We start from the raw sequence: 9,909 nt of genomic DNA, 5'->3' as shown, positions 1-9,909 counted from the left end.
GGATCACGAGGTCAGGAGATCGAGACCATCCTGGCTAACGTGGTGAAACCCCATCTCTACTAAAAAAATACAAAAAATACTAGCCGGGTGAGGTGGCGGGCGCCTGTAGTCCCAGCTCCTCGGGAGGCTGAGGCAGGAGAATGGCGTGAACCCGGGAGGCGGAGGTTGCAGTGAGCTGAGATCTGGCCACTGCACTCCAGTCTGGGTGACAGAGCGAGACTCCGTCTCAAAAAAAAAAAAAAAAAAAGACCCTTGCCAGTGTCCCTTGCAGGTAGGGCTGGCTGTGTGACCAAGTTCTGAACAATAAGAAACAGAAATGACAGGAGAAACTTCTAGGTCATTTCTTAGGAGGGAGTCTGCCGCTTCTTCATCATGCTGTTTGGAACCTAGACATGATGGTCGGAAGCCATCTCGGACAGTGCAGACAAGGGTGATACCGTGGCAGAGTGGAGCACCAAGCTAGAAGGATCCTGGATCCCTGGACAACTCGTGGAGCCAAACCGCCATGCCCATCCATGACTACCTCCTCCCAGCTGCTCCAGGAGGGAGTGACAAACCCGCTCCTTGGGCTCACCATGATTTTGGACTCTGTTTCATGAACCCGAAGCTGTAGCCTGACTAGTTCAGTAGTGTATTGGGACGGGGCACCTTTGCATTTTGGGCTGTTGTAAGAATTGAATTACATCTGTGTGCTCTTCTGTAACTTTCTTTTTTGTTCAGCTTTGTTACACTTAAATTTCTTTTTTTGTCTTTTTTTTTTTTTCCTTTTTGTGGAGAACAGGGTCTCGCTGTATTGCCCAGGCAGGTCTCCAACTCCTGGGCTCAAGCTGTCCTCCCGCCTCTGCCTCCCTGAGAGCTGGGATTACAGGCATGAGCCACTGCGCCCGGCCAATTCAACTTTGTTTACAAGAATTGCCATCATGTTGTATGTGCTCTGAGTCTCATTCTTGCTGCTCTGTGGAACTCCGTTACTTAACTAGCCCAGATCCACATCCGTTCTCCTGCTGAGGGCACCTGAGTTGTGTCCAGTCACTTGCCTTCGAGACAGCGATGCGGTGAACAGACTTGTCTCCTGAATGTGTGTTTGTTCGAGTCTCTCTCGGGTAAATACCTACAAGTGGAATGGCAGAGTCAAGCGTATGCGTACCTAAATTACTTCACTAGATCTTGCCAAATTGCTCTTCAAAGTAGCTATAAGAGCTCTTCCTGGTTTACAGCAAAGGTTGGCAGACTTTCTATTAAGAGTCAGATAGTAAATATTTTTTGCTTTGCGGGCCAAATGGTCTCTCGCAAAGCCAAATGATCTCACAGATATCCAGTTCTGCCATTGCAGATCAGAAGCAGCCAGAGACAGTGTGTAAACAAGTGGGCGTCTCTGTGTTCCAATAAAACTTTATTTACAGAAACAGCAGCTGGCCCAGTGCGGCCTCAGGGCTTCGCTTACGGGCCTCTACTCCAACATTTGGTTATTGTCAGTTTGGCCAGTCCAGTGAATGAAATGGAATCTCTTTGTGGCTCTAATTTGTTCTTGTTACAAATTAGGTGAATTATTTATTCACAGTTTTATTGTCCAGTTCTCTTCCGTGAAATGCTTACTCATTTTTGCTCATTTTCCTATTTAGCTCTTTGTTCTGAGGAATTTCGGTGCTCGATAACCAACCCTGTGTCCTTCGATGTGGGTTTGGTGTCTGCTCATTGCAGTAGTTTTTCATTAAACAAATTACCACAAACTAAGCAGCTCCAACAACACAAATTCGTTACGCCTGGGCTCTGGAGGTCAGAAGTCCAGCACAGGTCAAGGTGTCGGCAGGCTGCCTGCCTTCTGGAAGCTCCGGGCGAGAGCCTGCTTCCTGCTCTTTGGTCGTTGGCTGAGTCCAGCTCCTTAGGGTGGCAGGACCAAGGTGCCTGTTTTCTTGCTGGCTGTCCCCTGAAGCCATCCCCAGCTTCTGAAGGCCTCCTGTTCCCTGGCTCACAGTCCCTTTCCCTGCCTTCCCCATGGAGAGGAGCCAGTCCTCCTGTCCCATCTCCGGCCCAGCTGAGGAAGGTTTTTCCAACTCCAAGGTTTCGTGTGATTAAATGGAGCCCATCTGGATAGTCTGGGATCATCTCCCATCTCAAGGTCTAACCTTAATCACATCCACCAAGTCCCTTGTGCCAAGTGAGGTCACATATTCACGGGTTCCGGGATGAGGGGTGCACACCTTAGGGGGCCACAATGCTGCCAGCCACCCTCACGCTGAGATTCAGGCCATGTATCCCTGTCACAGAAGTGCCTTTTGGACACTGCGTCCCACCTGTGGTGCACAGTGGCTGTGGGACCCAGGGCTCCTGAGCTTCCTGTCGCTTGCTGGGCTAGGCTTCTCCGCTGCAGCTACCCCTTCTGTGGACCTGCTGAGTGCTTTGTGGGGACTGGAGCATCTTCCACACTGAGTATCCTGGGCCTCAGTGAGCTTTCAGTCAGCCTCCAGCAATATGGGCTCAGGGTTCCTTCCTTCCTCTGTGGGTCGGGGCCCCTGACTCGCTATTGAGATGCTCAGGTTGTCGCAGGCTCGACCTTGTGGGAGCCCCGTCGGCTGGCCGCTGGGTCCTCCCATGTGTCCCTGATGTGCCCCAGCATTCTTGCTTCCTGGCTCTGAGGGATGTTCTTCTGCTTTTCCTGCCCAGGCTGGGCTCGCCATTTCCCCAGGAGCCCTGGTTTCTGGGAGAGGGAACCTCCTAAGGGGAAGGGGAGTTAGTGGCCGAGATCTGCATGCTGGGTGTGCTTGTGGCGCCTGGGTTCCCTCTGGACAGAGCAAGAAGAGATGGGGGTGCTGTGTATGATGTGTGTGTGGTGTGTGGGGGGTATGTTATGTCTATGGTGCTTATGTGATGGGCATGATTCTGTTGCACGGTGTGGTGTATGCGCCATGTGTTGGGATGGTTATATATAGTGTATCTATGTATAGTGTGGTGGTACTGGCCATGCTATGATTTTTTTTTTGTTGCTGCATGTGGGTGGTGTGTTCCCATTGGTGCCTGTGTTGTTGGTGATGGTGTGGTGGATGGTGTGTTGCATGCGTGTGGCTGTTTGTGGTATGTGGGTGATGGTGTTTGTATGCATTGTGTGTAGGGTGCGTGTGTGAGGGGATTGGTGTGTTGCACGTATGTGTGTGGTGCCGTGTGGTGGTATGGATGCGTGCTGCTTGCGTGTGGTGGGTGATGGTGTGTTGCACGTGGGGTGTGGTGCACTGTCTGGGTGGTGGTGGGTTGCGTGTGGGTGGTGTGTTGCACACGTGTGTGTAGTGTGGTGTGGATGGTGTGTTGGCATGCATGTGTTGGTGCTTGTGTGGGGTGGGTGTGGTTAACACGGTGCTGGTGTGTGTGGGTGGATAGTTGTGTTGCACACTGTGTGCGGTGTGGGTGGGGTGGTTGTGTTGCATGTGTGTGGTGGTGCATGTGTGGTGGATGGTGTGTTGCACGTCATGTGCGTGGTGCGTGTGTGGGTGGGTGGTGTGTTGCACGTGTGTGTGGTGCGTGTGTGGGTGGATGGTGTGTTGCACGCATGTGTGTGGTGCGTGTGTGGGTGGGTGGTGTGTTGCACGTGTGTGTGGTGCGTGTGTGGGTGGATGGTGTGTTGCACGCATGTGTGTGGTGCGTGTGTGGGTGGGTGGTGTGTTGCATGTGGGTGGGGTGCGTGTGTGGGTGGGTGGTGTGTTGCACGTGTGTGTGGTGCCTGTGTGGGTGGATGGTGTATTGCACGTGTGTGCCTGGTGTATATGTGGGTGGTGTTGCACGCATGTGTGTGTGCACCACACATCCACCTCTAGCTCTCTAACTCTGCATCTGGCTACGTGCATTGAGGCTTCGCACCAGCACCTCCAAATACCTGTACAGATCCCGGCCTGGGGTTCCTCCTGGCGCTCCCCCTTCCTGGTTTGTAACTCCCTCACCCCCACCTCCCTCGGGCTCCTGCACCCCACCCTGGGCTGCCCGCAACCCTGCCCAGCCTAAATGCTTTGGGATGAAGTGTGAGCAGGAGGACCGGAGGAGAAAGGAAGCACCATGGCCATCTTCCAAACAGCACATTCCAGCCTTAATGCCCACACGCAGTGTGACCGCCAGAACTGATGGGCTATCACTGTCCCACGGGAGCCGTGCGTGGCTTCCTGAGCACCAAGGCTGTGTCACCCAGGCATGCTATAGACCTCTCTGAGCCCACTCCGGGGCTCCCACCGCAAACGTTCAAGGGCAGCAGCTTTCCATTAGGTCACAGGGGATGACAGCCCTGGGCACCGTTTGGGAAGAGGGCTGGAGGGCTGGCTTGGACCTCTGCGGCCTCTGGAAACCTCAGCCTCCGAGAGCATGGGTGTGCTGCACCCGCTGCGCGTCTGTGGTGAGGCTCCTCCTCCCACATCAGGTACGCAGGCACCCTCTGCCCCACCGCAACTCCCACCGAAGAAATGAGGGGCCCCAGCTGCGGTGGAATCCCCCACAAGCCCTGGCCTGCTTCAGCAAAGAATGCCTGGGGGAGGTGGGTGGGCTCAGGAGCGCCAGGGTGGGCAGAGCTTGGCCCACAGAGCCGCACGACCCAGGTGCCCTGGACAGCTGAAGCCTGGTATGTTTGTTTTGTTTTGTTTTGTTTTGTTTTGAGACAGTCTCATTCTATCACTCAGGCTGGAGTGCAGTGGTGTGATCTTGGCTCACTGCAACCTCTGCTTTCTGGGTTCAAGCGATTCTCCTGCCTCAGCCTCCCGAGTAGCTGGGATCACACGCACCTGCCACCACGCTTGGCTAATTTTGTGGGGTTTTTAGTAGAGACGGGGTTTCACCATGTTGGCCAAGCTGGTCTCGATCTCCTCACCTCAAGTGATCCACCCACCTTGGCCTCCCAAAGTGCTGGGATTAACAGGCATGAGCCACCGTGCCGGCTTGAAGCCCGTTTAACCCTGGTGTCTGCCGTGCAGTTTCTGGGAGGTCCTGTGTAGGAGCCCCAGTGAGGACTGGCCCCTTCCTTCCTGAGTGCTGCTTACTGGGCAGTCCTACGCTCTCCCACCTGGTTCGCCAACTTCCAAGCTGGGGGCATAAGCAGAGGCCAGGATGGCCTCTCAGAATCCAAACTGGGGCCCCAGTGGGCTTGGGGTGCAGGGGGAGCCTCAGGTGGGGCCTGGGCTTTCACCACCCCAGCAGGCAGGAGTTAAAAGTTCACCCGGACTCAGGTGCCACATTGTCTAGGAACTCTGGTTCCCATCTCCCTTTCTCAGTGGACTCCCCACCTTTAGAATCCCCCAGGGTGGTATCCCATGGAGGGAGGGGAGGGCCCCACCTGGTGGCCTCTTGTCCAGTCCACCCTGCCTCCTGGGGGTCTCTTCCCCATTTCCATAACCCCAGAGCCATAAAACTGACTGACAACAGGTCCAGCAGAGAGACTGGATTTTATTTAGATCCACAGCCCTTCTTAACGCGGCAGCTGGGGTACAGCCTGCAGCTGGAGCGCCACCATGTCACCTGACACAGTGGAGTCTACCAGGGCCCGCCCACATCTCATGGCCACACTGGGGCCAGCTGGGCTCCCACCGAGGGCCGCGTTGGAGGGGCAGCTGAGGCTCCAGGAAGAGGGACAGACTTCACAGGGGGCTTCGGGCTGTGCCCCCACCCTGCCCCTGGCCTGGTGCTCTGGGACGGGCAGGGGTGCACTTCAGAGCCCATCCTTGGCCAGAGCTCCAGAAGCCACTGCCCCAGGGCTTCTCTCCTCGATCAGGCCTGTGTGTGTTCCCTTGGTGACTCCCATGCCGGGCCAAGGCTTGGGTGGGGCTGAGGCCCAGAGTGTGCTGAGCAGGCTGGGCACCCAGGCACTGCCTGTCATGTCTGAAGAGGGCCTGGAGGAACCATGGGGAGCCGGTGGATTCTGTGCGGGGCGGGAATGGGGGGAGCCTTTGAGGCTTTCCGGCTGGGTTACCCCTGGCCTCCAGAGGCCTCTCCCTGCAGCCAAAAGACCCTTGCTAGAAACACCACCAGCTGCTGCAGCCCCAGCTCCACAGACTGATGGTCCAGTCCCCTGGTGCCCACCACCCAGGTTTGGTGACTGGAGAGACTGCGCAGCTGAGAATCCTGGGAGGCCTGGACACCGCCCCGCCAGGCCGCGCGTCAGGCTGGGGGACACCTGGCAAAGCCCAGCTGTTCTGTGTCAGCCCTGAGAGACCTGCAGCTGTCTGGCCAGTGTTGGGGGTCCAGCCTCCCCTCCCCAGGGGGCTCTGGGACCCAAGGAGAACCCAGGAGGGCCGGCTCTGCCCACTCTCACCCTTTCCTGGGAGGCAGGGAACAAGAACGGGGGCTGAGGTGGGCCACCCACATCTGCTCCCCGGCACCAGCCTGGCTCAGACACCCTCCAGCCCGTCACTCGCTCCAGGATGAGGAGGGCCACAGGGTATTTTCCATGAGGAATTTAGAAATAGCTGTTGGCAGAGCCTCGGTAGGTAGACTCCCTGTTCCCAGGACCCTCACACCCACATCCCAACTGCCCCACCAAGGGGGCCGGCGACTTCCCAAGGGACTTCCCGCTGAGGGGCTCCACGCCCACCTTCTCTCTCTGCATGCCAGGGTAGAGTTGTGGCCCCCAAAATTCACATGTTGAAGTCCAGGACCTCAGAATGGGACCTTATTGGGAAATAGGATCACTGCCGACTATACTTAGTTACGATGAGGCCGTGTGGGTGTGGTGGGCCCTATCCTCGATGACAGCTGCCCCACAGTAGAAAGGGCAGAGCCAGACACCAACATGCACACAGGGAGGGCCCGAGTGGACGTGGGGGCAGAGGTTGGGCGAGGCGGCTGCAGGCCAACAGATGCCAAGGATGGCCTCAGCCTGCGGAAGAGGGGGCGGCCCAGGACAGTCCTGGCTCATGGCATCAGGGAGCCACCCCGATGGGCTCTGGCCTCGGGAACCGCAAGGTGGTTTCTGTTGTGTGAAGCTCCCCGTCTGCGGACCTTGTTCCTGCAGCTGGGGAAACTCACACCGCACATCCTGGCCGGGGTTTGAGGCCTTGCTGCTCTCTTGCTGCCCCCAGCCACCCCCGGATGCCTGAGCCGCCTGTACACTCTCATGGAGCCCAGCTCACGACACCCATGTAATGTGTGACACTTGTCCAAGAACTACAGGAATGTCCTTGATTAAAGCGTGGGCAGGGAGAAGCGTGCCCTAGTTCCCACCAGATGTCCCACCAGATGCCGCCAGAGTCCCTCACCTGCTCCCCTTTGGCGCTGTCCTTGGCCCCTTCCTGCCTGCCCCACCAAGCAGCCGCACTGGCCAAGGGGCCCGGGCTTGGTCCCGTCCTTGGGGACTTGCAGGCGGGCACCTCGCTTTTCCTGGTCTCTCTGCCCTCTGCCCTCCCCTGTAGCATCCCCCGGCCCCAAGGGCGGTGGCCCCAGGGCCAGAGGGGATTCCTGCTGGGCTCCTCAGCTCTGGAAATGCGGCCACTGCTCTGCAAACGTGCCTTCTCTGGGCCCTTCCACCCTTTGAGTCCATCTCCCTCCCTGGCCTCCACGATAGGTCCAGGTGAGCAGAGTCCCCTGTGGCCCCCACAGTCCCCTTGCATCACCAGGCACCATCTGCCCCAGCCTCATTTCTGGAGCTGCTGACATCTGAGCCGGCCACACTGCCTCAGAGGGCCTAGTCTCCGTGGCATGGCCCCATCCTGCAGCTGAGGGCCTTCCCCAATGGCTGTGCCCTCCACCAGCCAGGACCCAGGAGGAGCCCCTGAGGCAGGGTGTACATCCCTGGAGGCTGCGGTTGGGGAGGTCGTTGGATGAGCTGCCCTGTACTGTGGCTGCGTGTGAGAAACAGCAGGAGGCTGGGGGAGCAGTGAACAGAGCCGGGCCTGTTCTGGGGATCCCAGCCTAGGGCAGTGGGGTAGCATAAAGGAACAGAACCAAGTTTGTTAGGAGGGGTGAGTGCTGCAAAGGGCTGGTCAGGCAGGGAAAGGTGTTCTGGAGGAAAGGGGTTTCTTTGTGTAGCGGGTGGAATGGCGGCTCCCAATATGTGATGTCCAACCAGAATCTCAGAATCGGAGCAAGGGTCTTTGTGGCTGTCATGGAGAGGCTCTCTGGAGATGAGGTCATCCCGGATCATCCCGGGGTCCCTAAGCCCAACAACCCTCGTCCTTATAAGGGATGGAAGAGGAGAAACTCACATGAGACAGAGGCAGAGGCCAGAGTGATGGGGCCACAAGCCGAGAAGCATGGGAACCAGGAGGAGCTGGAAAGGTGGGGGGGCTCTGCTCAGAGCCTCTGGGGGCAGCAGGGCCCTGTGGACACCTTGGTTTCAGCTCCCAGTCCTGGGAGCTGCAGGAGGACGCCTGTGCTGTTGTGAGCCTGCCACCTTGGGGTCCCTCGTGTGGCAGCTCAGGACCCCGATGCTCTTTGTTCAGTGGTTCTGGGGTCTCCAAGGTGCTGGGAAGCATAGGTGTGGGGGGACCTCAAGACAGGTGGGGCTTTCCCAAAGGAGCAGAGGAGGCACCTGCAGAGGGGCCCAGAGAGCACACCCGGGTGCAGCAGATGGCACAGAGGACGCCTGGGCAGAGGATGCAGAGGCAAAGGCCCCGGGTGTGCAGGGTGTTTACAGATGTGCATGGAGTCGGGGAGAGGAGGGCCGGCCACAGGGGCCGCCTGGGCAGGGCTCCTGCCTGCAGACCAGACCCAGAGGTGGCCAGTCCACTGTGGGAGAGTCAGGGTCGGGAAGTAGGAGGGGGATCCGCAAGCTGGAAGGGTCTCAGGGCTGGCCAGGCTGAGGCCACACAGCCTATGATGAAGGGGGCTGTGAAGGGCTCTCTTCTCCCGAGAGAATTCTAGAACCAGTGGGTGCCTCAGACCCTGAGACTGGGCATACTAGAGTATGTCCATCTGGGACCCGACATTGCACCCTCCCAGACCTCAGGAGCTCTCTGGCCTGTGCCACGTGTCCCCAGTGCCCTGGTGGCCTCTGTCCTTGCACAGCAGCTGCTTGGGTGGTGGGGGGGCTGCAAAGGGATATCTGAGTTGGGGGTCAGGAACAGTAGCGACTTGAGCTCAGCGCAGTACGTGGTGTGAGGAAGCTGTCCCCCTAGAGTGCTCAGGGCCCTGAGCTCAGTGCTCCAAGCTGCCCCATTGTCCCTAGAGGAGGCAGGTAGACAGGACATGCCTGGACAGGACAGAGCCTGGGCCGGCGAACACCTGGAGGGGGCCGGGGCTCCTGCCTGCCTCTCCCCAGCACCCTCTCAGCACAGGCGAGCGGAGAAACCAGACCCTCCCCATCAGCCTGTTGGAGGGCAGAAGTGAACGCCCCTGTCCCCCAAATCCCTATCATGCTTTTTTGAGCCCCAGGAGTGGACATGGCACTGTCCTGGAGTCACAGCATTGGTCTGACTCTGACTTGCATTCGATGATGGTGGAACCATGGGCAGGTCACGCTCCTCCCTGGGCCTCAGGAGCTGCCCAGTGCCAGAGCTGGGGGCACAGCATGGCAATGGCTGCCTGGCAGCTCTCGAGAGAAGCCCACAGCCCCGCTCCTATCTCCCTGCTTCCTTTGAGTGAGGCCTGGCCTGACCCTCTGCCGTGTTCAGGGCACCAGCACCGGCTGCACAGCCAGCGCCCACCAGAGTTGACTTCCTGGGCCTCTGAGCACCTTCCCACTGCCTGGAGTGATGGCTGACCAGCATCCATCCTCTGCTTTCCCCACCAGGAGGCATCTCTGTCATTGTTGACTGTGCCGTTCCCAGCTGGCAATCACCTCCCCATCCTTGAGTGCAGCGTGCATGGTCCTGTGACTACAACCTGAGCAACCTAAGCAGAAGGGCTGGGAAGACTTCATGACTTTCTAAAAGACCCTTCCCCTCCCCCTCCCCCCTTCCTCTTCCCTTTCTCCTTTCCCTTCCCCTCCCGCTTTCTTTTCCCCTCCCC

General features: G+C 58.2%; 1 pseudogene; it reads right to left on the bottom strand.

Annotated features, from left to right (window-relative positions):
* Positions 1-7,090: 7,090 nt before the first annotated feature.
* Positions 7,091-9,909, bottom strand: part of LOC108534296 (putative uncharacterized protein encoded by LINC00482) — a 3,870-nt pseudogene continuing 1,051 nt past the window's right edge.

This window comes from Rhinopithecus bieti, unplaced genomic scaffold (assembly GCF_001698545.2).
Source record: "Rhinopithecus bieti isolate Rb0 unplaced genomic scaffold, ASM169854v2 scaffold_9899, whole genome shotgun sequence".
Taxonomy (NCBI): domain Eukaryota; kingdom Metazoa; phylum Chordata; class Mammalia; order Primates; family Cercopithecidae; genus Rhinopithecus; species Rhinopithecus bieti.
The sequence above is the reverse complement of the archived record's forward strand: the minus strand, read 5'-3'. Positions and strand labels throughout refer to the sequence as shown.